Source organism: Pinus tabuliformis, chromosome J (genome assembly GCF_031772625.1).
Source record: "Pinus tabuliformis cultivar Carrire ecotype Pingquan chromosome J, CPIR1, whole genome shotgun sequence".
Taxonomy (NCBI): Eukaryota; Viridiplantae; Streptophyta; class Pinopsida; order Pinales; family Pinaceae; genus Pinus; species Pinus tabuliformis.
This window is the reverse complement of record NC_142295.1, coordinates 1,622,448,118-1,622,474,687: the sequence shown is the minus strand read 5'-3', so window position 1 is coordinate 1,622,474,687 and position 26,570 is coordinate 1,622,448,118. Positions and strand designations below refer to the sequence as shown.

Here is a 26,570-nt window from a genome sequence, read left to right as displayed (position 1 = left end):
ATGGTTCCAAAATTTTAGTTTCCAATTTAATTTTTCATTTGCCATTTCTGTTTGTTTCCAATTTAATGGACAGGAACACTTTTTTGTTATGGAAATTAAAAAAGCGCACACACAAAATGCCCGAATTGAAGTAGAAACAAAAGTTCTTTTATCTCCCGTTAAAACACTTTCTTTGTTCACATGGAGCAGTCTATATATACACAGTATTATATCAAACAGTGGACAAAGAAACGTACTGGATTAGATTTTGGGGAACAATATGCAACCAGTAGCGGCATTAAATGCACTACCGCTGACTGCATATATGTTTTGGACCAGGGGGATTTGGGAAGATTTATATGGGCGTTCTCCCTAGCAGTGGCCAAGAAATCGCAGTGAAATGCATAACGAAAGTGTTCAGGGAGGGAATGACAGGGTTCGTGGGACGCATGTAGCACTGGAGCCCGGTTCAGCTGCGGGGATGAAACTATTCATTGTTTACGACCAGATGCCAAATGAAACGCCCAAACCGTTTGGGCAACTAATTTGTAACCCCTTTGAATCAACAGCTGAAATTGTTGCAATCGTCTAACATATAATCGTGTGGCTTACAAGGATGACAGGTGGGCAAAGAGGGGAGTTGATTTCAGAGGGAAACGCCTTACGGCGTAAATATATTACATCAATGAAAAACCAACCAATAATTTTTTTCCCATTTCATAAGGATGATGGTATTGTCACCTAATTTACCTGAAATTTATATACGGAAGAGTGACACATTTAAATATTCAAATTACAGAATGTGTCACCCTCAAGGTGGACAATGAAGGCTGGGTTTAATAAGGAAATTAAAGACTTATTACAAACTGAGAGATAAGGTTCCATTTTTGCTGATGTTGTTTGATATTGAAAGTTTTGGGCCGAAAATAATTCTGAGTAGACTTAGAAAGCTTCAAAACTGCGTGAGTCTTCCAAAAAGACTTTTCCACAAATTCAGGGTTGCAAAACCTTTTTCATGCTAGTTCTTACATTCATTCTGATCTTGCATACTATTTTTAAACATATCAATATTTATTGTATGCATACATTGCTTTTAGTTCATGAAAAAATAATTGTAGTCCTACTCTACTTTCATTTGCAAAACCATCATTCCAGGACTTGATGTAATGGCCATTTGATGATGTGGTAGAAAGTTAGAAGAGCAGCGTTGACAATGTAGCTAGTGGTTATATGTGCTGGTTATAATGGACAAATCTCACAATAATGGTCTTGTATTTCTATAACTCTGTTCTTTACATATTTAGGAACCTGTAGTTTCATGGCAATCTCCAAATTATTCTCTAGAATAGAGGTGAACTGAAGTCCATCTTTCTATATTCTAAAGAAGGAGGTCTTATCCCAGCTCGGTCAGGGGGTGATGGCATCAGTTCAATGATCAGGGTGGAAATCTGGGTAGAGTTATAGGCTCTTGGAATTGCCTGGAGGTGCAGAGGAAGAAAGTGACACAAAGAGAATCCTATAATTTGGGTGCAGAGAAAAGAGAGAACCACACAATTGGGCTGCAGAGAAAGAAGTGAAGGAAATGGCAGTCATTGTGTGCATTTGTGTGTTGTTTTTATTGTCATTTTTTCATAATGGGGTTTCAACTTCACAGGATAACTACCTTATAGACTGTGGATCAAAAAGTAACACCACAGTGGGTGGACGGATCTTCACTGCAGATACCCCCTCCTCATATATGTCAATTGCCACCAATGAAGGCATCTTTGCTAACACTACAAATTCCAATCTATAGGTTCCTTCTGGTATCTATTTGACAGCTAGAGTATTTACTCAAAAGTCATCCTATACCTTCAGTATTGGGCACCAGGGCAAACACTGGGTACGTTTACATTTCTTTCCATTCTCTTATCAAATGTACAATCTTACAAGTGCCATATTTTCAGTAGCCACCCAAGACTTTGGTCTATTGTACAATTTCCAAATCCAGAATAGTTCAATTGTGATGAAGGAATATCTCATCAATGTAAATGAACAAACATTGGTCCTGAAATTTATTCCCTCCAATAATTCCTTTGCGTTTGTCAATGCCATTGAAGTTGTTTCTGTGCCGAACACTCTTGTTTCAGACATAGCTCAAGCTATGCCCCTGCCTAATACTTACAGTGGTCTATCTGAGCATGCTTTGAAACAATTTACAGACTTAATATGGGAGGACCATTGATTACCCCTGACAATGACACCCTTGGGAGATTTTGGGATCCTGATACAAGCTTCTTAGCTTCAAAATTGCTTGCCCAAAATTTCAACATCCCAGCCAACAATATTGTGTACCGCCAAGGACTAGTTACTAATGAAACCGCTCCCAATATTGTATATGCTACTGCTGAGGAGATGGCTGCAGCCAATGTCACAAACCCAACTTTCAACATTTCTTGGTTGTTTACTGTGGATCCAGATTACCAATACTTCATTCGGATGCATTTCTGCGATATTGTGAGCAAAGCATTGAACGAGTTATACTTCAATGTATATATTAACAATGATAATGTGATGGGCAGTAATTTTGATATATCAGCTGCAACACAAAATAACTTGGCAACAGTTTATTACAGCGATTTTGTAGTACTTAATACATCTACTGGATCGAAAAATATTGTTGTCAAAGTAGGACCTGCAATAAATATGGCAAGTGTTCTCCCCAACGCCATATTAAATGGGTTGGAGATTATGAAGATCAACAACTCTAACAAAAGTCTGGATGGACCTTTCCCACAGAACAGTTCTATCAGATCAAACAGGAATAGCAAAGTTGGTCTAATAGTTGGATCCGTTGTAGGATTTTTTGTTGCTCTTGGGCTATTATATGGAAGAGTGACACATTTAAATATTCAAATTACAGAATGTGTCACCCTCAAGGTGGACAATGAAGGTTGGGTTTAATAAGGAAATTAAAGACTCAGTACAAACTGAGAGATAAGGTTCCATTTTTGCTGATGTCGTTTGACATTGAAAGTTTTGGGCCGAAAAGAATTCTGAGTAGACTTAGAAAGCTTCAAAACCGCGTGAGTCTTCCAAAAAGACTTTTCCATAAATTCAGGGCTGCAAAACCTTTTTCATGCTGGTTCTTACATTCATTCTGATCTTGCATACTGTTTTTAAACATATCAATATTTATTGTATGCATACATTGCTTTTAGTTCATGAAAAAATAATTGCAGTCCTACTCTGCTTTCATTTGCAAAGCCATCATTCCAGGACTTGATGTAATGGCCATTTGATGATGTGGTAGAAAGTTAGAAGAGCAGTGTTGACACTGTAGCTAGTGGTTATATGCGCTGGTTATAATGGAAAAATCTCACAATAATGGTCTTGTATTTCTATAACTCTGTTCTTGACATATTTAGGAACCTGCAGTTTCATGGCAATCTCCAAATTATTCTCTAGAATAGAGGTGAACTGAAGTCCATCTTTCTATATTCTAAAGAAGGAGGTCCTATCCCAGCTCGGTCAGGGGGTGACAGCATCAGTTCAATGGTCAGGGTCGAAATCTAGGCAGAGTTATAGGCTCTTGGAATTGCTTGGAGGTGCAGAGGAAGAAAGCGACACAAAGAGAATCCTATAATTTGGGTGCAGAGAAAAGAGAGAACCACACAATTGGGCTGCAGAGAAAGAAGTGAAGGAAATGGCAGTCATTGTGTGCATTTGTGTGTTGTTTTTATTGTCATTTTTTCAGAATGGGGTTTCAACTTCACAGGATAACTACCTTATAGACTGTCGATCAAAAAGTAACACCACAGTGGGTGGATGGATCTTCACTGCAGATACCCCCTCCTCATATATGTCAATTGCCACCAATGAAGGCATCTTTGCTAACACTACAAATTCCAATTTATAGGTTCCTTCTGGTATCTATTTGACAGCTAGAGTATTTACTCAGAAGTCATCCTATACCTTTAGTATTGGGCACCATGTTAGACACTGGGTACGTTTACATTTCTTTCCATTCTCTTATCAAATGTACAATCTTACAAGTGCCACATTTTCAGTAGCCACCCAAGACTTTGGTTTATTGTACAATTTCCAAATCTAGAATAGTTCAATTGTGATGAAGGAATATCTCATCAATGTAAATGAACAAACATTGGTCCTGACATTTATTCCCTCCAATAATTCCTTTGCATTTGTCAATGCCATTGACGTTGTTTCTGTGCCGAACACTCTTGTTTCAGACACAGCTCAAGCTGTGCCCCTGCCTAATACTTACAGTGGTCTATCTGAGCATGCTTTGAAACGATTTACAGACTTAATATGGGAGGACCATTGATTACCCCTGACAATGACACCCTTGGGAGATTTTGGCATCGTGATACAAGCTTCTTAGCTTCAAAATCGCTTGCCCAAAATTTCAACATCCCGGCCAACAATATTGTGTGCCGCCAAGGACTAGTTACTAATGAAACCGCTCCCAATATTGTATATGCTACTGCTGAGGAGATGGCTGCAGCCAATGTTACAAACCCAACTTTCAACATTTCTTGGTTGTTTACTGTGGATCCAGTTGACCAATAGTTCATTCGGATGCATTTCTGTGATATTTTGAGCAAAGCATTGAACAAGTTATACTTCAATGTATATATTAACAATGATAATGTGATGGGCGGTAATTTTGATATATCAGCTGCAACACAAAATAACTTGGCAGCAACTTATTACAACGATTTTGTAGTACTTAATACATCTACTGGATCGAAAAATCTTGTTGTCAAAGTAGGACCTGCAATAAATATGGCAAGTGCTCTCCCCAACGCCATATTAAATGGGCTGGAGATTATGAAGATGAGTAACTCTAACAAATGTCTGGATGGAGCTTTCCCACAGAACAGTTATATCAGATCAAATAGGAATAGCAAAGTTGGTCTAATAGTTGGATCCGTTGTAGGATTTTTTGTTGCTCTTGGGCTATTAATGGTGATCTACTTCTTCTGTTGTCGTAGATCTCAAAAACTCTCTAGTAAACCCTGGTTGCCTCCTCCACTACATGGAGGGCATTCTAAAACAAAAGGACGCAAGGGAAGCAAAGTGTCAGCTGGGAGTCCTGCTTCTCCTGGACCTTCAAGTCTAGGCCGGCATTTCACATTTTCAGAGATAGAAGAAGCTACCAAAAACTTTGATGAGAGTTTGGTTCTGGGTGTAGGTGGGTTTGGTAAAGTGTTCATAGGGATGCTTGCAGATGGAACCATAGTGGCTGTAAAACAGGGAAATCGAAGCTCTGCACAAGGCATGGCAGAATTTCAGACGGAAATTGAAATTTTTTCTAAGTTTCGCCACCATCATCTAGTTTCTCTTATTGGCTATTGTGAGGATCATTTTGAGATGATTTTGGTTTATGAGTACATTGCCAATGGACCTCTTAGGAAACACTTGTATGGATCAGATATTCCTCCTTTGTCATGGAAATAGAGACTTGATATATACATAGGGGCCGCTAGGGGTCTTCATTACCTTCACACAGGAGCAGAGCAGGGAATCATTCACCGTGATGTAAAGACAACCAACATTTTGTTGGATGAAAATTTTGTGGCCAAGGTGGCAGACTTCGGGATTTCAAAGATTGGACTTGCTCTGGATCAAACCCATGTGAGTACTACTGTCAAAGGTAGCTTTGGGTATCTTGACCTTGAGTACTTCATAAGGCAGCAATTGACAGAAAAATCCGATGTCTATTCCTTTGGAGTAGTGTTTATGGAGTTACTATGTGCAAGGCCGGTTATTGATCCTTCTCTTCCTAGAGATAAAATCAATCTAGCGGAGTGGGCAATGCATTGGAAAAGTAGAGGCAGGCTTGACCAAATTATTGATAGGCATCTTGTAGATAGCATCAACCCTAACTCCCTGGGAATGTTCGGAGAGATGGCTGGAAAGTGTTTGGCTGATCAGGGTATTGACAGGCCCACCATGGGTGATGTGCTGTGGAACTTAGAATATGCCCTTCAACTTCCGGAAACTGAGATGCTGGATGATCCATATGAAAATAGTGCTAATCGCATTTTATAGATTCCATTATGCTTTTCTCAGGAACAACATTTCAGTAGTAGCACTATAGAGAGGGATATTGTTGCTGCAGGTGAAAAAGGTTCGGAAGGTGCGAGTGCAAGTACATCTTAATATCTTTATAGGAGGGATTAAAGCAAGGCGGGAAAAAATTGGTGAAACTATTCTAAGGGCATTGTCAGGGAGGAGAAGTAGGCCTACTGGCTTGTGGTTGATCAAGAATAGTGGTTTATTAAGAATAATAGAAACAATGATGCAAAGCTGCATCAAATGATCCAGAAATTTCCCTGAATATAAATACTCAATAAAGAATATAAAGAATAACGATATTCAAACAATGTAGTGCAGAAAGCACATATAATTTGTTCACCTGAGACTTCAGAAAGCCCTCATTAGTGCGCAGATTATCGGTACTGATATAAGTTGCCTCGGCAAATTCTGTATCTACTCTGTCTCTTCGCAGCTTGCGAGAGGTCTTCTCTGCGGAAGGAATTCTGATGCCATTAACCTCAAGAACGGTTGACATGCTTCTAGTGGGAAACAAAATCGTAAAACAATCTGGTGCACTTTTAAGCAAACAGGAGTTCAATCTTAAGTATATCACTCTGACATCGAACCATGCATCTGTTACTGATTTCCCTTGAATCTCCATGGATACAAAATTGAAACAATTGAGGCTCTGTTCGATGGATTTACATTATATAAACATCTGAAGCGTGTATTCTGATTGCAGAGAGATGATTGAACAAAATATGATCATATTGCAAGAGATGTAATACATCTCTTTTATATAGGAAAACCCTTTTTTCAGAAAGAATAAAGGAAGAAAAACCCTTACATCTTCTGCAATGATCAAACTGCGAATCTGTAGAGATTCTGGCTCCATAGCAAAGGCAATATGGCATTAGAGAAAATATCGAAGAATGGGAGCAGGATTTTTGGCCCCATAGATTCATTTACAAGGAACTCCGCATCGGCACCAGTGGATTCAGGGACGAAAATGTTTTGTACCAGGGGGATTTGGGAAGATTTATATCGGTGTTCTCCCTAGCAGTGGCCAAGAAATCGTAGTGAAATGGATAATGAAAGTGTTCAGGGAGGGAATGACAGGGTTAGTAAGACGCATGTAGCACTGGAGCCCGGTTCCGTTGCGGGGATGAAACTATTCATTGTTTATGACCAGATGCCAAAAGAAACGCCCAAACCATTTGGGAAACCCCTTTGAATCAACGGCTGAAATTGTTGCAATCATCTAACATATAATCGTGTGGTTTACAAGGATGACAGGTGGGCAGAGAGGGGAGTTGATTTCAGAGGGAAACGCCTTACGACATAATTAAGAATATTCTAGAATGTTTCATGGAGGTTAAATAATTATCATTTACCTAGCAATTATTGATAATTAAAATGAAATTATGGAATCCCTATTCCAAAATAAACAAGTCTACTAATATAATTCATATCAAACTGATGAAGCCAACACATAAGAGAAAAATTTGTAATAACTTTTAAAATAAAATATCATTTGAGGCATGGAGGTTAAATGTAGAAAGTGAATTCTTAAAAAACTAAAAATTAAGTGTCTCAACTTATAGTTATATTTTAGAAGCTCTTTTTACTGATATAATTAATGAGTTTTGCAATTTTTTAATATTTACCATGTTAATATTTTTAGCTAGTGAGCTATCTCATAGGATTTTGACGAAGAACTCTAATTTAACAAATAATTAAGTTATGCCTTTATTTAGTAAATAATTTATTATATAAATGAAGAACAATAGGAGTGGAGGCCTAGTAGGTGGCTTCTACTCCAACAACGACCTCTGATGGCACCCACTAACTTGATCTGATAAGTCTCAGTATTGCCACTTGCTTCCATGTTTCAATGTAAGCCCCTACTTGACATACATCCACGTTTTGGTTTTTGTTTTGAGGGAAGAATGGGTTAAGTCTAACCCTCCCAATCAATGAAGAATTCACCAGAGCTAAACACATTGTATGATTAACAGACAAAGTTTAAGCTCCCTCGTAACGACCACACAATACAGGAGTCAGTGTTACATGCATGTTATGGTAAATATTTTTACTATGGAAGAAACACTAGTCAATTACTCAGAGGACCCACTAGAGGGTAAAACCATTTTCACCTCACCAACAACCAATCCTCGAGGTGAGCAACAACTCCCCTAGTGGCTAGGAAACAATGGATTCATTGATGGCACACTTTCCTCTCCAAGGTAGCATTTTGGATGGTCATTTTGTGACAAGAACAAACTCAGAAGACCTAATTGAGGATGTTGTTGGGCTGGTTCTTCCCTCGAGGGTGGTTGGAATCAGGTTAGTAAGGATTTCCCTATTCACAAAAGCTTTGGTCTTTAGAAATAATATTAGGTTTCCTTCTTGGGGCTTGCTATGTCAACTTCTTGGAATGTTTTGAAAATCCCCTTGAATTTTACCTAAACAGAGGCCTTTTGATGCATTATCTGCAGTCCTTCCTTGTGGGCTTTTGCTGTAATTTTTTTGCTTCTTAATGTGTATGGTAAGTCTTCAAGACTCATCTCTCCTGCCAAAGAATCTGCAAGGTGGAGGAGCAAGGAATCTTCTAGAAACTTCTCCTGTGACACTTGCCTCTCTGCGTTCGCCCAGGGATGAGTAAGAGATCATCAATCTCCAAGTGGATTCAAGAACTATCAGAGAGAGGACACTAATCAAATCTCAAAAGCTGACTCACCCCCCTTGCAAACATCTATATATGGATCCCTCATCCCAGAGATCCGGAGGCTAGAATTTTGTATCTTGTAAGGAAGTGCTGCTGGTTTCTTGGTGCAATATCATAGTGTTGGGTGATCTAAGCTTTTCATGAGCTGAAGAAGGGCTTTCTTGCTGAGAGGATGATGCTGGGTCAGAACAATTGGTTGTAATCCTCTTTTCTCTTTCTTGATTATCAATAAAGCTATTCAAGTTTTCCTCCACATTTTTGTATGATTGATGATATATGCATTTGTGTGGTTAATATATATCTAGTCCTATATTGTTTATGATAATAGGTCTATGTTCTTGGATAGTGTTATGCTGCTTTGATTCTACAAGTGCCCTTTGAAGCTGGGTAGACAAGGAAGTGAGTGGCAAAGATCTACCAGAAGAGAGAGGAATCAAACAAGGAACCAAGCGCAAGACAGAGGTTGGTCTCCTTTATTCCCCTCTTATCTATTTCTCATAAAGGAAAACGAAAGTAGTTTTAGTTTGTTTGTTTCTAAGGTAGCTACCAGCCTTAGTGGGACTACCAGCTCTGCATAGACACTAGTTTTCCCGATAACAAAATGGCGACTCCACTGGGGAGCGAATAGATTGTTTATTTATCTACATTTGTTTAATTTATAAAGTTACAGATGGAGCCTGAAGTCAAGCCAGCTAGCCTTCGAACTGCATTTGCTATGCAAGTGCAAAGTAGATCAATGCTGCTTCAGTCTATCTCCGGGTTTTGTTTATGAACTGAACAATTGATTTACAAGCTCTCTAATTGCCCTTGTGGTGGCTCTAGTAACCTCTTTAGATCTACCCCTGTGATTGATTTACTGATTACCACTTGCTCGACCTAAATCCCTAAATTGAACTGCAAACTGTGACCCGGAACCCAATTAAAGTCTCGTCCCTGGTCCAGCGCACTGTCTCTTCTATGAATCCCAGATGCATCGCACTTCCCGAGTGTAGTAGGTGCGCTGCATCTCTGTTTCACTATGTTACAGGTGCGCTGATCAAACAAGGCCTTTCCTGCTCCTAGATTTTGGTTTCTGTGTTCACTCTTTTTAGCTCTATTCAAGAGTTTTGCTGCCTGTAGTCAGTACACCTCTGCTGAAACCCCCTTCCTTGCTATTATTTCACCTCCATTGTGTAAAGAGCTGTAAATGTTTTTATGTATTTTGAGTCATTTTCAGTTCTCCTTTACAAAGAAGTAGCGTAATCGAACTGTCGTTTCTTGATTTGAAAGTGTCGCAAGTGTCGTTTTCAGTCATAGAAGAGAATCTGATTGTTCTTGATAGTCAATTACACTGTTACTCTTGTATTTGATTTGAATTAGTAGTTTTTTCAAGTGTTGAAGGAAAGTTTTCAATTCCAAATCGTAAAGTGTCGTCTTTTTCCTCATTTTGTCTTGAAAAGAAACTTGTTAGTAATGTCGCTTTGAAAAATAATTCAGATTTGCGCTTAGCTTTCGTTTTATCATTCGCACATTAAGAAGGCTGAAAACAAATACATGCATGTGCATTTGCATTTAGACTACTTTTTGGTTTGATTTAGGATAGTGCATATAGTGTGTGCTCTCTACTCTTTGTTGAAAGAACGCCATCTCTCTTTCCTTAGCAGCTAGGATTTTCATTGCAAAAAGAAGACTAAACAACTGTTTATCATCTTAGATTGCATTTTAGGAATTGTACATCTACATCACGCGGTGAACCCGAAAGGAAAATTTCTTAAGCAAGATAAACTGTAAAATAAATTTAGTGAATCTAAAAACGCTTTGGAACCTAACGCACAACATTTAGAAGTGTAGGCTAGAGACGTATTCCAGCGTCGTAAAGCCTAGGAACTGTTGTTTTCATTGATGGTTGGGTGATTCCTCCACTTTGAGATGATAAGTGCTAGTACGGACTTGTGCTCCCACGTACCGTCGAGTATATATTGGGAGACCACAATAGGCTATATCCTTTATCCATAGGAAGCCATGTCTGCCGCCCTATCGATCGCAATGCACTGAACATAGCATTCGGGAAGATTGACTGCCGTACCGTAAAAAGTATTCTGCAGTTTTGCGATTGGTTTGGTAATCCCTCTGTCTAGATTTCCAGAGTAGTCTCTTTCGTTCCTTTTCAGACTCCTTAAAGGAAAAGGTCCATCTGAGCACTTGTCACTTCAGGCTCATTAAAAATCGAAGGTGACTAGAGTCATCTTTTGTTTTTTCTCGACTCTTAAAAATTGAAAAAACAAGTTGTGTCAAAGCATCTAAAATTTATTTTAATCGGAATAAATATCACCTTTCCTACATTGGTCTTAGGTTGAGAAAAATGGAGTCCACCAACCAAGGAGTTCCCCTTGGGGGAAATCCTAGTCCTTTCTCCTCTTGGGGAGATGTTGGCGCACCCCATATGGCCACATTGTCGCTTCCAGGATTGACAATCGGCTTGCCCATATGGCTCTTCTCAACCTCTGTCATTCAGAATACCGTGATTCCTGAACAATCAAGTGAGCAACTAAACGATACCAGAGTTACCCCCCAACCCTCTACTTCGTCCAATTCTTCCTCTCCTAGTTCCTCTTCGCTTGATGAAGCTAGTAAAGCCAAAAATAAAGTAACCAAGAAGAAGAAGGAGAAGAAGAAGAAAGAGAAGAAGAAGAAGGAGCCAAAGGTGAAAAGGGGCAACCAAGCATCGTCTAGCGAAAATCCACACACTGCACCGTCCAGGCCTAAATCGCCATGTGTCATTTGCAAAGGAGACCACTATCATCAAGATTGTCCTTGCATCCCTCGGATCTTAAGGGACTGGTCTCCTCGTTTGCACAATCCGGTGTCGTCAACCTCTAATGATCATGTTGAAAGTACACCGTCAACTAGTGAAAGTGAAGCCCCTGGACAAAAAGGAAAATGTAAATTTCCTTGTAAACTGTGTGAAGGCGATCACGCCGTCCACCGTTGTCCCTTCTTAGATGAGGCTAAAAGAGTTTTGGACGACCGTCCGGTTTCACCATTACGGCTTCCTCCTGGATATAAGAAGCTCTTGCCGAGTCTGTCACTAGTTGAAAATCCGGCTGACACACCCTTGTGGTCGGCCGAAGCATCTATCATTGAAGATAAACCATCTGAATCCACACCAGACGAAAGTCAAAAGGTCGAGGCGACAGTTGACCCGGTCTTGCCTTCAGAGGATCCATCTTCAGATGATACAGTCACCAAAGAGAACAAGAATGACACCGTTCAAATTCTCTTCGTAAGCATAGACTCCGATGAACATGGGGGCGGTCTACCCATTCCTTTACCGTAGGAAGGAAGTTCATCAGAGTCATACCCGGCCGTCTATTCAGTCCCACCTCCAAGCAACCTGGTTGTTTCCTTTGATTGGAACCTACTAGGTAAACCCTGTTTACCGGCTAGTGTACCATTTCGAATCATTGCTCAAATATATAGAATGGTCATGGCCGGTACCATCATAGATGAAGGGGATTCTATGAGTATCCTTTCCTCAACTGCTTGGAAAGCGCTTGGTTCGCCAGCGCTTTTGCCTGAGATGAGAAATCTAACAAGCTTTGACAAAGGAACCAGTCAACCGCCAGAGATCCTTCCCAATGTGCCGATAACATTGAGAAGGAAAATCGTTCACATGAACGTAATGGTAGTCCAAGGACCTCTGGATTATAATCTACTCCTTGGACGAGACTATATTTATTGCATGGGAGCCATTGTCTCCTCGCTCTTTAGAGTAATATGTTTTCCGCATGAAGGAAGAGTGGTCAAGCTCGTAGACCAGCTTTCATTCCCTGGTTCACACATAGCAAATAGTCATACACCAACCCTGAATGGTCTTTTCACACAAGGAATGTCTCATCAATCCCCAGTCCGTCCTCCTGATGAGCGCGAGTGATACGGAAGATACGACTGAAACCCAGGGAGCATGCACGCTGGCCTGTTTCGGCAGGAAAACCTTGGGTATAGGGTAGGGTTCCACAGAGGATATATGACTGGGTGACACACCCGTCCATTTTGGAAAATGGGATTAGACCAGAATAAGATACCTCTGTTAAGGTAGGCCTTTCCCGATAGAACAAATGTTTTGTCTGCAAATTGAGGGGTAAACTGGAAAAGGTAGGCCTTTCCCGGTAAAACAAATGTTTTGTCTGCAAATTGAGGGGTAACCTGGAAACTCTACTTCACTATACTTGGGGGCATGCAAACCTTTTGGCGTGCAAGCGAAGATCGACCATTTATTTTTTTAAATTTATAGGTCCTCTAACCCTTTAAACTCGTAGGATTGGTCATTTCCTAACTTGCATAAAGAAAGGATGCAGGGCAAAGCTTTGAAAAAATGTCATTTTATACGAGACATCCTTATTATATGACTGGATTATCGAGCAGTTTTAACGCGGAATTCAAGCTCGTTAAAAAATAAACATAAGCAATGAGCAAATGTTCCCCCAGAGTTTAAGCTCATTAAAAAATGAACCAATTTCCGGTAAATGACCATTGTGAATGTATTACCATCAGCCTTTGAAGCCTTGGTCATGTTCTCATCATCACCTCCACTTTGTTTTGGCCGATCATTCACCTCCATTTGATTGTTTACCCCTTTTGAGGAACAGCTGTGAAGAGTGATCCTGCTAGCCATCCTTGTGACACTGCCGTGATTGGAAAATTCCAAACCTTACCTGGAATCAGTTGCTACCCAAATTTATCACTTGTTCCTCAAAAAACGATTCTCCTTTAAGCTCTTTTCAACTGACTTGTAAAATATGAAAAGATTACTGAGCGATTGGCCTCTCTAGCTCGTTAAAGGGACCGAAAGTGCTATCCCTCCTTTAGATTTTAATCTTTTTGGACTTGAGGGATTATTACACAAAAAGATCGAGTGCTTGTTTTGTTTGGCTCGTTAAAAGTACCAAAATTTTTTCCCTTTTGTATTGTTTTATACTTTTTCAGACTCAAGGGATTATATGACGAAGAAGGATTATTGGAGTTTTCTTTACATCCCTTTTTCAAACTCTCTAAAATTGAAAAGGACCGAGTTATCCTTGTCGTTAAACTCGTTAAAACCGAATAGCAACAAACTTGTCCATAACAGACAAGAACGAGTTTCACTATCGCTAGGCTCATTAAAACATAGCAATGGGTTTGCCCGAAGGGCAAATTATAGAACAAGCATATGTTATCCTCCTCAAGATTGACAAAAATAAAGAGGTACTGGTCAGCAATGACTGGGGAAAAATTGGGAAGGAAACTTGAAAAAACTTTATTGGTAGCAAGTCGCTCTTGAACATGACACTTTCACTCCGCATCCGAGTCGGGTTGGGTTGTTCCATTCACTGGTCACATCACCATGGTTCCGTCACACCATCCATATTTGGGGTTAATGCTACCAATCCATCATGTCAGTGTCACCGATATGTTCAAGAGAATTCGCTCAGAGAATTCACCTGTGTCTCACCCACTGTAATACATTCACGCTGCATTCTTTCATGACCGCCACCCTGAACCTTATATCAACAGATCGTTTTCACCTCCATTAAAATCATTTTCTTCGTTCCGTGTCATTGATGTGGGATTCACTAAGGCCCTCCTATGATAGATCACTTCTTGTCGACACCAGCTCATTATCTAAGAAGTCGATCTAGGAAGAACCCTTTCAGTACTTTGAAGCTTGCATGCGTCAATGGCAAGTTTCTCACTTCTGGCGATAGGTTTACATCAATGGCCTTCGACCGAAAGATTTTGCGTGGTGTTCGATGCCAAGTCCCTTATTCACACCACGTGAATTGTACTGCAGTACCTTAAGGGTCATCATCATTATCGGTGATTCCTCTCGCGCCTGTTAACAGCTTACATCATTGGCTAGTAATCAGGCGATGTCTTTCCATGTTCGACTCCAGAACATCTCTCACATGGATCGACTTCTACTTTGAGTGAAGATCGAATGAGATTGAAGACCGGGATCTAGTTTCATCCATTCGGGCTACGATATATATTCAGGAAAATAAAGGCATCAAATGTACATCATTGCTGCACAGATAATCATCCAATCTAAGGGATGATGGCTCTACCAGAATCATTAGTCTACACTCAGACGATTGTCTATCTTATGTACATGAAAATGAATTTATAAAGCTGAGCATGGGAATGCCTGCCTCAGCTAGATCATGAAAATATTATGAAGATAATGTATTGTATTGTATCTTATTATAGGTCGCCTTCCATCTTGAAAGAACTTCAGATCCTCATGATAAAGCATTTCACCCGACATCAACAAATTAACGACCTCATGCTTTGGGGGCAACTGTTATAGACATTTTTGGGCACTGCAACCCCAATCATAAATGTCCATAAACCAAGGGCTCTTAAGTCCCTAAAAGTGTTGTTCCAACCTCTAAAAGAACAAGGTCAACTGATTACATCTTCTCCTAGAAGCTCTCCATGAAAAACCGCTCAGAACTGGTCAAAACTGGACCATCTCACCTGCTCCATGGTCAAAGTGCGTTGCATCCCACCTAAATACACACAGTAGGTGCAATGCATCTTGGAAAGCCCTTCTATGGGGTGCGATGGGCGAGAGTGGACAAATGGCAGGGTCAATCTATAAGGTGGAGGAGCAAGGAATCTTCTAGAAACTTCTCCTGTGACACTTGCCTCTCTGCATTCGCCCAGGGATGAGTAAGAGATCATCAATCTCCAAGTGGATTCAAGAACTATCAGAGAGAGGACACTAATCAAATCTCAAAAGCTGACTCACCCCCCTTGCAAACATCTATATATGGATCCCTCATCCCAGAGATCTGGAGGCTGGAATTTTGTATCTTGTAAGGAAGTGCTGCTGGTTTCTTGGTGCAATATCATAGTGTTAGGTGATCTAAGCTTTTCATGAGGTGAATAAGGGCTTTCTTGCTGAGAGGATGATGTTGGGTCAGAACAATTGGTTGTAATCCTCTTTGCTCTTTCTTGATTATCAATAAAGCTATTCAAGTTTTCCTCCACATTTTTGTATGATTGATGATATATGCATTTGTGTGGTTAATATATATCTGGTCCTATATTGTTTATGATAATAGATCTATGTTCTTGGATAATGTTATGCTGCTTTGATTCTACAGGTGCCCTTTGAAGCTGGGTAGACAAGGAAGCGAGTGGCAAAGATCTACCAGAAGAGAGAGGAATCAAACAAGGAACCAAGCGCAAGACAGAGGTTGGTCTCATTTATTCCCCTCTTATCTATTTCTCATAAAGGAAAACGAAAGTAGTTTTAGTTTGTTTGTTTCTAAGGTAGCTACCAGCCTTAGTGGGAGTAGCAGCTCTGCATAGACACTAGTTTTCCCGATAACAATCCTCTTTTTGGGTGTAACCACAAGTTCAATCAGTTAAGGTGTCCCATGGGTCTAGGGAAGCCTCATTGGAATTGAACCTTTCCCAATGGTGAAAAACTCATATCTTTACACCATTGGAGTCTTGTAAAATTTTCCCCTTATATAACACATTTTGAGAAGGAGTTGTTATCATTAGGACAACCTGGAGAGTTTCAACATTCTCCTAACTTACAAGGCATTAAGTATGCACATGGTACAAACATGTTGTCAAAAAAGGAGAAATGCAAAGCTTAGTTAGTAGCAAAGGGTTATTCCCAGTTACAAGGAATTAAATTTGTTGATATTTTTTCTCTTGTTCCTAAGTTTACTTCTATTATATTTCTTATATCTATTGTACTGCTTTTGATCTTGAAGTAGAACAAATGGATGTGAACATAACATTCCTTTTTGGGGATCTAGAAGAAGAAAACTACATGAAGCAACTAGAAGGATTTGTTGTGAAAGGAAAGAAAGAGTTGATATGCATGCTAAAAAATTCCTTGTATGGGTTAAAGCAATCACCAATGATGTTGTATCAAGAATTTGATACTTATATATTGGGACTTGAAACATCCCCAATTCACCCAACTGGGGTGATGCAACCGACACCGACACCATTACCATAATCATAAAATATACATATACATAACATGGCATAATAACATGAAATAAAAACCATAAAAGATAAACCATGGGAATGCATAAAATAAGTTTCAAATACTTATATGTTAAAATATGTCAATCAAACTATGGAATTTGGGATAACATTATTTTTAGCAAACATCAATACAAGGTCATGGTCAGGCTTCGCTATCAAAATATACAACTATGATCTAGCAAAGTTTCCTTGGGCGGGAAAAAAAGGAGCTTGAGCTCCTCACAAGAATTTTTAAAAGACACAACCCCCATCATATAGTTAAAGAGCATTGCAAGTATATGAAACTCTTACATCCATATGAACATTAGTCTCTCCCTAAGAACTCATGTTCCAAGACATGCTCACATATGAAGAGTTATGGAACAAAATGCAACAGAGAGAATATTATGACTTGCTTCCTATCCACTGCCTCAAAATAAGGAAAAGGGAAAAACAAAGAAAGAAATTCCCTTCAAAAGTAGAGGCCCTTTGAAAGGCCATAAATGAAGAGAAAAGGCTTAAAGCCAAGGCCCTTGAAAGGAAAATATTTCAAGCCAAAATGAGAATAGAACAACAAAGGTTGGCCGAGACCAAAGTCTTCATTGTTGATCAAGTAACTCTTCATGATGATGAATGAAAAACATAGACAAATGTATATAGCCTTCCAAGATTCATACTTGATACAAATACTCAACTATGAACACATTCATTATATGTAAGCATAGTTTTGTTTGTAAGTTAAGGTCCCACCTACAATGCTCATGTTGGCTCCCAATTTTTATATACACACATATATTAAATTGCACACATATGAAAGAAAACTTTTGTATGTGTGTGACTTTTGTAATTGCACACAAATATAACAACATGCATATCTAAAAGCCACACATGTAGATATGGAAGTGCATATAGGAAAATATTTATAAAAGCTTATTGTCATATTTCTTGTTCTCCTAATACTTCAAATTTTAATAGGTACTCTATAAATGGTATCTCATGAAAAATGAGGCCATGCATTCCCACCACTTGTCATCTTATAATTGAATCTAGACCATCTTGGGATGCACTGAGGCATCTAGTAATCAAGCCCTTTGCTGCGCATCACATTGGATTAATAACTAGATATATGATACATTTGGATAATTTGTTTATATCTAGGCATCTGGGCCTCCACAAGTGCAACCGAGAAATGCTTAAGAAAACAGTCGGATCTATATTTCCTTACCTTAGCCAACATGTGGACCCAAACAGAATGGTGATATAGATGGAATGACAGGTCGGTCTAGGTGGCAGAGGACATCAACATGGCAACCAAAGGTGATGACACGTGATACTCATTTTTTTCACTTTTAGGTGGTTAATTGGATAGGCGGTAGATGACACATGGAGATAGCAGAGAATAACACATCGAAATGTGTTGAATTGGAAGATTACGTGGCAGTGACATCGAAGTGATGACGTGGTAGGGACATGGAAGAGATGATGTGGCAGTGACATGGAAGACATGACATGGTAAGAGAACCAAGTGGAAAGTTTTGATTGGTTCTCAAAATTTCCACATGAGAACTCCCGAAGTCTTAGGACATGCACTGGGATTTGTTTGGTAGAATTTTTATTTTTATTTTTATTTTTATTTTCTCAAGTAGGACAATACCATGCCATGAAAGAATCCTATTGTCTAGGGTTGTAGGCAGCATGGACATGAGATTGAAGTCATGATCTGAATTCATCAAAAGCAAAAGAATTTGGTTGAGGTTCCAAAAATGGTCTTGATTTGGCACGTAACAAGGTATTTGGTTATTTGGGCCTTCGAGTATAAAGAAATATAGTGTATAAAATTTTAAGCTTGGATATGAATATAAATGAATAGGTGAAATACCTATTAAATTTCTTGTCTGCACTTAGTCATATGGATTCCATTAAAGCCCTTAGAAATGAAATGTTATATGAAAGTGCATATAGGAAATTAAGATTTTTGAAAAAGAATTTGTTTTTTTATTTTATGAAAAGATGTTAATGTTTTTGACACATCATTTAACTAAATCATTCACCAATGACAAGTGGCAGACATGCATGGCATCATTTTGCATGAGATCCCATTTATAGGGTACCTACAAAAATTTGAAGTATTAGGAGAACAACAAATATGACAATAATTTTTTATAAATATTTTCCTATATGCGCTTCCACATATACATGTGTGGTTGTTAGATATGCATGTTGTTATATTTGTGTGCAATTACAAAATTCACACATATACAAAATATTTCTTTCATATACGTGCACTTTAATATATGTGTGTATGTAAAAATTGGGAGCTGACATGACCGTTGTAGGTGGGACCTTAACTTAGAAATGAAACTATGCTTAAATATCAAAAAGAGATTAAATATATTGATAGTTTCATATGCAGGAATGAAAGTGCATTTATGAACGTGGATTTCTCTATATCTACTTGCATATCTATATGCATATACAAAAGTGCTTGCATATACATATGGCTTCTAACATTGAAAGGGGTTGAGTTTGGGGTAGTTGTTTTCGTTTGTTTCTCTTTCATGCTAAAGACTCATGTAGGGTGAGAGGTATGGTGACAAAAATCACATGGGTGAACTTCTTATGGGGCTTCTTACTCAAAGACATAGTAAATGGTTTGAGGCATCTCATCCACTATCGGAGTAGCAAGGAGTGTTGGTGTCACCATTTGGATTGATGGAGGGCCTCTAATGCATCCTATCAGGTGTATCCAACCATCTACCACCTCTCAACGTATCATCCATGTCCAACATGTATCATGATTGAGACCTGATATCATATTCCTTATTAGTCCTTTCTTCTTGCACATGGATGATCGTCAACTGTTCTTGTCAATGCAAATTTGATAGGATATGAAGGATTACTGCATTACCTTCTATTTGATTTTCCTGAGCCTTGACAAGTCTTTCTTGTGACTCAATCAATTTGTTATTGTTTGCCTTGCAACTTCTGATATTTTTCTTCAAACTTCTCAGTGTATCTGCTAAATCAGGAGAATACTCTTCTCCTTTCTACTTGGATGATCTATAAGGAGAGTCACGCGAATTGTAATCCACCATTCTCCTCGTCATATCTAATTTTTTATTTCCTGCAAACATGCCATGTTAGATAAACCAAATATAGACATAATCAAATCATACCTTAGTGTGTTTCATGGGAGGCTATCCTATATGCAACATCAATTGGTATTAGCATAATATACATAATGATACCAATAGCATCATGATGAAAAAATTGCAATAATGACCACCACAATGCATGTCTAACCTATTATGTATGATAAACATAATAATCACAATGCATGCACAACCAACACATTAAAAGCTAACATGCATGCAGAACAATCACACTCACTAGACTCTTCAGCAGACCTACCTATTAAAGGCACGCCGACCACAGTTTAATGGTTGTCATACAAATTCTAATTTTCCTTCCTTGGACAAGCAAGGCACCTCTTTCCCCAAGCAATTTGACCTCCCTTAGATCTCTTAGTGTTGGGAAAAATACTAAGAGGGGAGGGGCAGGGGGGTTGGTGAATTAGTATTTTAAACTCACTTTAAACTTTTCATTTAATATTCTTCATTTTGTATGCTACTTTCATTTATGCAAACCACGTATATACATGACTTCTATGAAGTAAAGCCTCGTATATTCATTTAACTAACTTTTCATATGTTCCATCAAATATTCATCTTTAACTAGTGCATCATTATGTCATTATTCATTTATTAAGAAGAAACCATGAGAAGTAAAGAGAAGCTAACACAAAACATAAGCAACACACATAGAACACTAAGGTTTTATGTGGAAACCCAATGTGGGAAAAAACCATCGTTGTCGTCGTCTTTGTCTTCTTCTTTTATTACAAAGGAAAACATATTACAATCTTGTATTGGTGCAGACTCATACCAGTATACAGGGACCCACCTATAGAAGGCTACAACCTTCTCTCATTCTCCAGCACCCATTTGAAGGGAGCTCCAACCCCTTGACCTCATTTATCGACTCCTGCCAGAAGGGAGCTCCTACCCCCTGCACAAATTCTCCAGCTACTACTTGAAGGAAGCTTCGACTCCCTCAATGAAGGCTCCAACCATCAACACCTCTTGGTTACCACATTTCATAATGTTTCATACTAGATCCACCTGGCTCAACACATAAAAAAGGTAGGCCACCTTTCATCATATTTTCAGATTGGACCCACTTCTATCATTAAGCTCAAACCAAGTAACAATTGTAAAAACAATCACTGAATCAAATCACCCAGTCATTGAACTGACTAAATCATCAAATCAATCACTGAATCAAATCACCCAATCATTGAACCAACTGAATCATCAAATCAATCAATAAATCTTTTTCAACCAATGCAACTAGATCAAAGAAATTCATATCATATCATATCAATGCATAACCACTCATAAGTTTACTAGACCATGTACTATTCATCACAAAAACCAAATGTCGTCACTGTAAAACCTGATCAAACACATGTCCAAATGTATAGGCTACTTCTATGAAACACACCTGTGTATGTACACGATTCCTCTAAAGATGACCTGCGTACAAATCTCAACATATTGACAACTGAATATCAATCACTGTAATACTGAAATAACCACTGAACCAATTACTACATCAATCATAGATCATTAATCTAATTACATATCACAACAAAATAACATATTTACTAATCAACATTTCATTCCATAACCAACTCAACTCAACCAGTATGATCAAACACAGATTATCATGATAGAGACATCATTGATAGACAACAACAAACATAGCAGAACAGATGAAATGTCATCAACAAGCCATATTGCAAAACCCTAGAAGACATACGCAACTTCCATAAAACATATTAATGTATGTATGAAACAACCATGCATAATACCCATGTACAAATTTTGAACACACTGAAAAGCGTATATATTCTACAAAGTCTTTTTAGTGTGTTTAGAAAAATGTATATATGTTCTTCGAAGTCTTTTTAGTGTGTTCAGAAAAGCATATATATTTTGCAAAGTCTTTTCAGTGTGTTTAGAAAAGCATATATATTCTGCGAAGTCTTTTTAGTGTGTTCAGAAAAACATATATATATTCTTTGAAGTCTTTTCAATGTGTTCAAAAAAGTAGTTATATTTTGCGAAGTCTTTTCAGTGTGTTCAAAATCGGTACATGGGTGTTATGCATGGTTGTTTCACATTAACTACAATCTTGTATACTATATTTTTCTAGCATTTGTTTCAAAGACAATAATTAATACAATGAGGATATTTTTAGTTTTTGTTATGAGAGAAAAGATAATTCAAAGCTGTTCTTGGGTGCATTCTTGTCTACTATGTTTATATGCATTTGTTCCAAAGTCAATAAGTAATACGATGAGGATTTTTTTTGTTTTAGCTTTTTTAAAGAGAAAATATTGGGAAATGAATGACATTGGTGGTTCAGTAGAGCTTCATGGTTCAAGAACTCTTTCTTATTTGGAAAATATCTTACAACCAAGAGCCTATGGAGGCCAATAACTAATGATGATTATTAGAGAAAAGTCATAGAATAAATATGAATAACTGATATATTTTTAAAAGAACAAACAATAGATTAACTAATCAATATTTTAGAAACTTTAGAATGCTTTCTACCCTTAATTTAATGGTATTGTAAGATGAATAATTGTGAATTGAAAGAAAATCAAATAGGCCTAGATCCCTAGATAATTGGAACATAGGAAATCAAACACATAAATAACCTTAGAAGGGAACATAGGAAATAAAACACATAAATAACCTTTGAAGGATTCTATTTGAGAAAGGACAATGACTACTCACATTGGTTAAATTTTATGATCAAGAGATAATGGAGGCGTATCTAAATAATATCATTGAATGAATTTCTAAATATTTCTTCTTCTCATAAAAAAATGGATATAAATTTTGTATTTTTTTCCTTCTGCCAATAAAGTTGATGCTTCAAATATTTGATTGTTTCATAGATAAATTAAAAAAAACACATGGGTTAAAAATTCAATTAATTATTTGCCTAAGAATAAGGATGCCTTAATATACGTCAAATTGGTGTAAATACAATAAGCATGTGGGCCATGTTAAATGGATGGACACTCTTTGTTTGGCTCTTGGTGGAGCATAAAAGGATTGGAATGCAATCATTACCACTTCTTCGATTCACCCCATTCTATCCAAAAATTTAGTAGCAAATGGGAGGACACTTTATGAAAGGATTTTAGATATCATCATGTTGGTATTTTTGAGTATTATTATAAAATGTGGCTCTTTATTCTATTTTGAGAATACATATAGAATCATATTATTGATTGCTAAGTAATATGAAATGGAAACTATATCCAATTGTAATCATCCATATTCAGTTTATCACAATATTTTTTTAAAAAATCATTATTTATTGATACTTAACACGATTTTTTTATTAAGAGAAATTTGAGGTTTAAAATGGGTTTTTTAAGGAAAGTAACAAAATAATAGTTAAAACAATAAAATAAGAATTAAGAATTTATAAATGAAAAGAAAGAAAACTTTTTTTTTATAGTATTTTTTATGTATGTTTAGTCAAATATCAAATGTAGGTTTACTCAAATATCAAGTGGGCACCTTGTAGATGAGGAATTGAAATTTTAGACATCAAGTGGGCACACTAGATCAGGAATTGAATTTTTAGACATCAAGTGGGCACACTAGATCATGGATTGAATTTTGCATCCAAGAAGTACCAATTCCATTTGAGTCATTTTGTTAATACATTTTTTTGTTTTAAGGTCCATTGTTGATCTCAAAATTCCCCTAATATTTATTTACTCAAATAATTATTATAAATTTAGTTGTTATTTTCAGTGATTAAACCATACAACACAATTTGTATATATTAATCTTATTTTATGAAAGACTCTATTATCATTTTGAATATTATTTGTTCTTTTAAATTTCATTTTGTTAATACATTTTTTTTTTGAGGTTGATTGCTGATCTCAAAATTCCCCTAATATTTATTTACTCAAATAATTATTATAAATTTAGTTGCTATTTTCATGGGATTAGACCATACAACACATTTTTTTTTAATATATTAATCTTATTTCCTAAAGACTCTATTATCATCTTGAATATTATTTGTTCTTTCAAATTTTATTTTTTTAATACATTTTTTTGTTTTGAGGTTTATTGTTGATCTCAAAACTCCCCTAATATTTATTTACTCAAATAATTATTATGAATCTATTTTCATGGGATTAAACCATACACCACCATTTTTATATATTAATCTTATTTTCATAAAAAAATCTTAAACAATGGATATTTAAGGAGAAATTAATATTAGACAAACAAAATGATATTTAGAGAACTATTTATATCCATATAACTTGATTTTTTTCAAAAATGTGAAATTCAAATTTATGTTATTCAAATAAAAAAAAACTCTCATTTTACATAAATAATAGAATCTAAATTAATTATAATAAATTTATTTCTCTCATGTGTTATAAATAAATTTATCCTCACAATTTTTACCCCTGCAAACTTCATTAATATAATTTTATGAAATAAAAAAATAAAACTTTTAAACTATTTCTTCTTTACTTATACCTTTCAATATATCCTTCCCACACATAAGTTATTAACTAATATCTAATATTTTCATTATTTATATTTTATTAGTTTTCTATTTTTTGTATAAAATATTTTAAAAAATTATATTTTAACATAACCCTTGAATATATCCTTCCCACCCATAAGTTATTAACAAATATAAAATATTTTCATTATTTATATTTTATTAGTTTTCTAATATTCAATATAAAATATTTAAAAATATAATATTTTAAACGTAATGTCTTTAGTTATCTTATTTTATCTTTTATCCACGAATCACATATCTGAAGTGAAGGGGTGAGTTTTAATTAAGTCTAAATAATTAAGTGTACTATGTTCCAGTTATTAAACCATTATCTGCACACGCCTTTTGAGCTTTTATTAACTACACCCACGCTTTCAATGATAATGCATATCTAGTTATTAATTACTAGTTATGGCTGTGCCAGCCAGGCCTGGAATTTCAAATTTTTTCTACCCGTCAAATGAAAATTTGATGACGTTTTTGTATTTTTCATGCCTTTCATTTTACGTTTTATTCAAATTTATGAGTGTCAATCTTTTTTTATCATTTTTATTTTGGCATTTTTTTAATGAAGAATTTATTTAACATACACTTTTTAATAGAAGTTCAATTTTTTTATAATCTTTCATGGTTGGATGAATATAAGACTAGTGTCAAATTTTGAAAAGTTTCCCTGTTTATTTTCTTATCTAATTTGTCTATGATTCAATAGAGATTCATTGAAATCACAAGTTTGACGGGTGAACTCTTCACAATTGAAGTGCCCTAGAGATTTTTAAGTGTGTTGAATCTATATAAATAGTTAGAAACACCAATTTAGACAAAGCAAATCAAAATTTAACAACAATGTGTAAATAATATTTATCTTTGTCTCATATGAATTCACTTCTGTAAAGAGTATTATTAAAATTATATATCAAAAATGTCTGCCTCTCGACCCAATAAACAAAGAGAACAGAAAATAAAGTAATAAGCAGTAGGTTAGGTTAAGAGCAGCAGCTAGTAACTGGACTTACTTGCAGCGTGCAATCTGTATACTAAACCATTGTCTCGATACTTGCTCTGCAACAACAAGCTCCTCCATTCATTCGAATTCTAGGAGAGATTGGGATTTCGCTGATGCGCAAATGGTTCCATCTCTAATCCTGCTTCCACAGACTCTTGCACAATGTTGGACTAACCCCACAATCATGCTTCCTACTTCGGATGGACCATGCTTGCTATTTTAGAAGTCTCTTTGGCTACAATTGTTCAACAAAAAACCGAAGTCTCTTTGGCTACATCTCTAGCTCTAACTAGTACATGTTGTGGCTCAGTGGATATTTGACTCAGGCTCGCTTGACATCTTCGAACCTGTAGCAAACTATCAACAATTCCCCCCTTGTCAGATACAGGGTGAGAAGTATTCTTCATCATTGCAAGGCTTGTCAACACTCATGAACATATTTTGTGGTATGACCTGCAAATCTTCTTGGCTATTTTCGACTAATCCTAAGAAGCAATCCATTCGAAACTTAGTTTCTCTCTTGTAGTAGTCTTCTTTCTGGAACATCTGTTTGAGTGGTGATTTCGCTTTCCATAATGCTCATACGGGTGAAGATAAAAACATTGATCTTTCATACGTTCAACTTTGTTACACTGTCAACAATTCGAAATTGTATAGGTTTAGAAAAATCAAGAATGTCAAAAAATACATCCAGGACATCTTTGTTATAACCCAAATCCGTTATTTCTTTGTTATGTGTAATTTCTTCCCACGACCTTAGAATTTTTTTGGGAATGATAGGTTGCACATCTGTATGCAAATAAATCTTTCATACACTTTCCTGAACATGACTTTCAACTGCGTCCAAACTTTCTCCTAACGTGACTTCATTACTCGCCGATTGCTGTTTGGAATTAGGATCATATCGCTATACTTGAGACTCGATTTGGAGAAATTAAACTTTCTCCAATGCATAATGTAAACGGACTCTAATATCAACAAGACTTTCCTTGCTGACATTTACACTTCTGTCAGCAGTAGAACTAATGAGATTGTTTAAGATTTTCAATACATTTTTAATTTGAGCCATGGGTGTCAGGTTCAACTGAAAATACACCTGTTTTACAAAGTAAT

General features: G+C 36.8%; 2 pseudogenes; both read left to right on the top strand.

The window, feature by feature from the left end:
- The first annotated feature begins 379 nt into the window (after positions 1-379).
- On the top strand, positions 380-6,147 carry LOC149233690 (receptor-like protein kinase THESEUS 1 pseudogene; annotated as a pseudogene).
- LOC149233691 (receptor-like protein kinase THESEUS 1) lies at positions 2,533-4,551 on the top strand (annotated as a pseudogene).
- Positions 6,148-26,570: the final 20,423 nt, after the last annotated feature.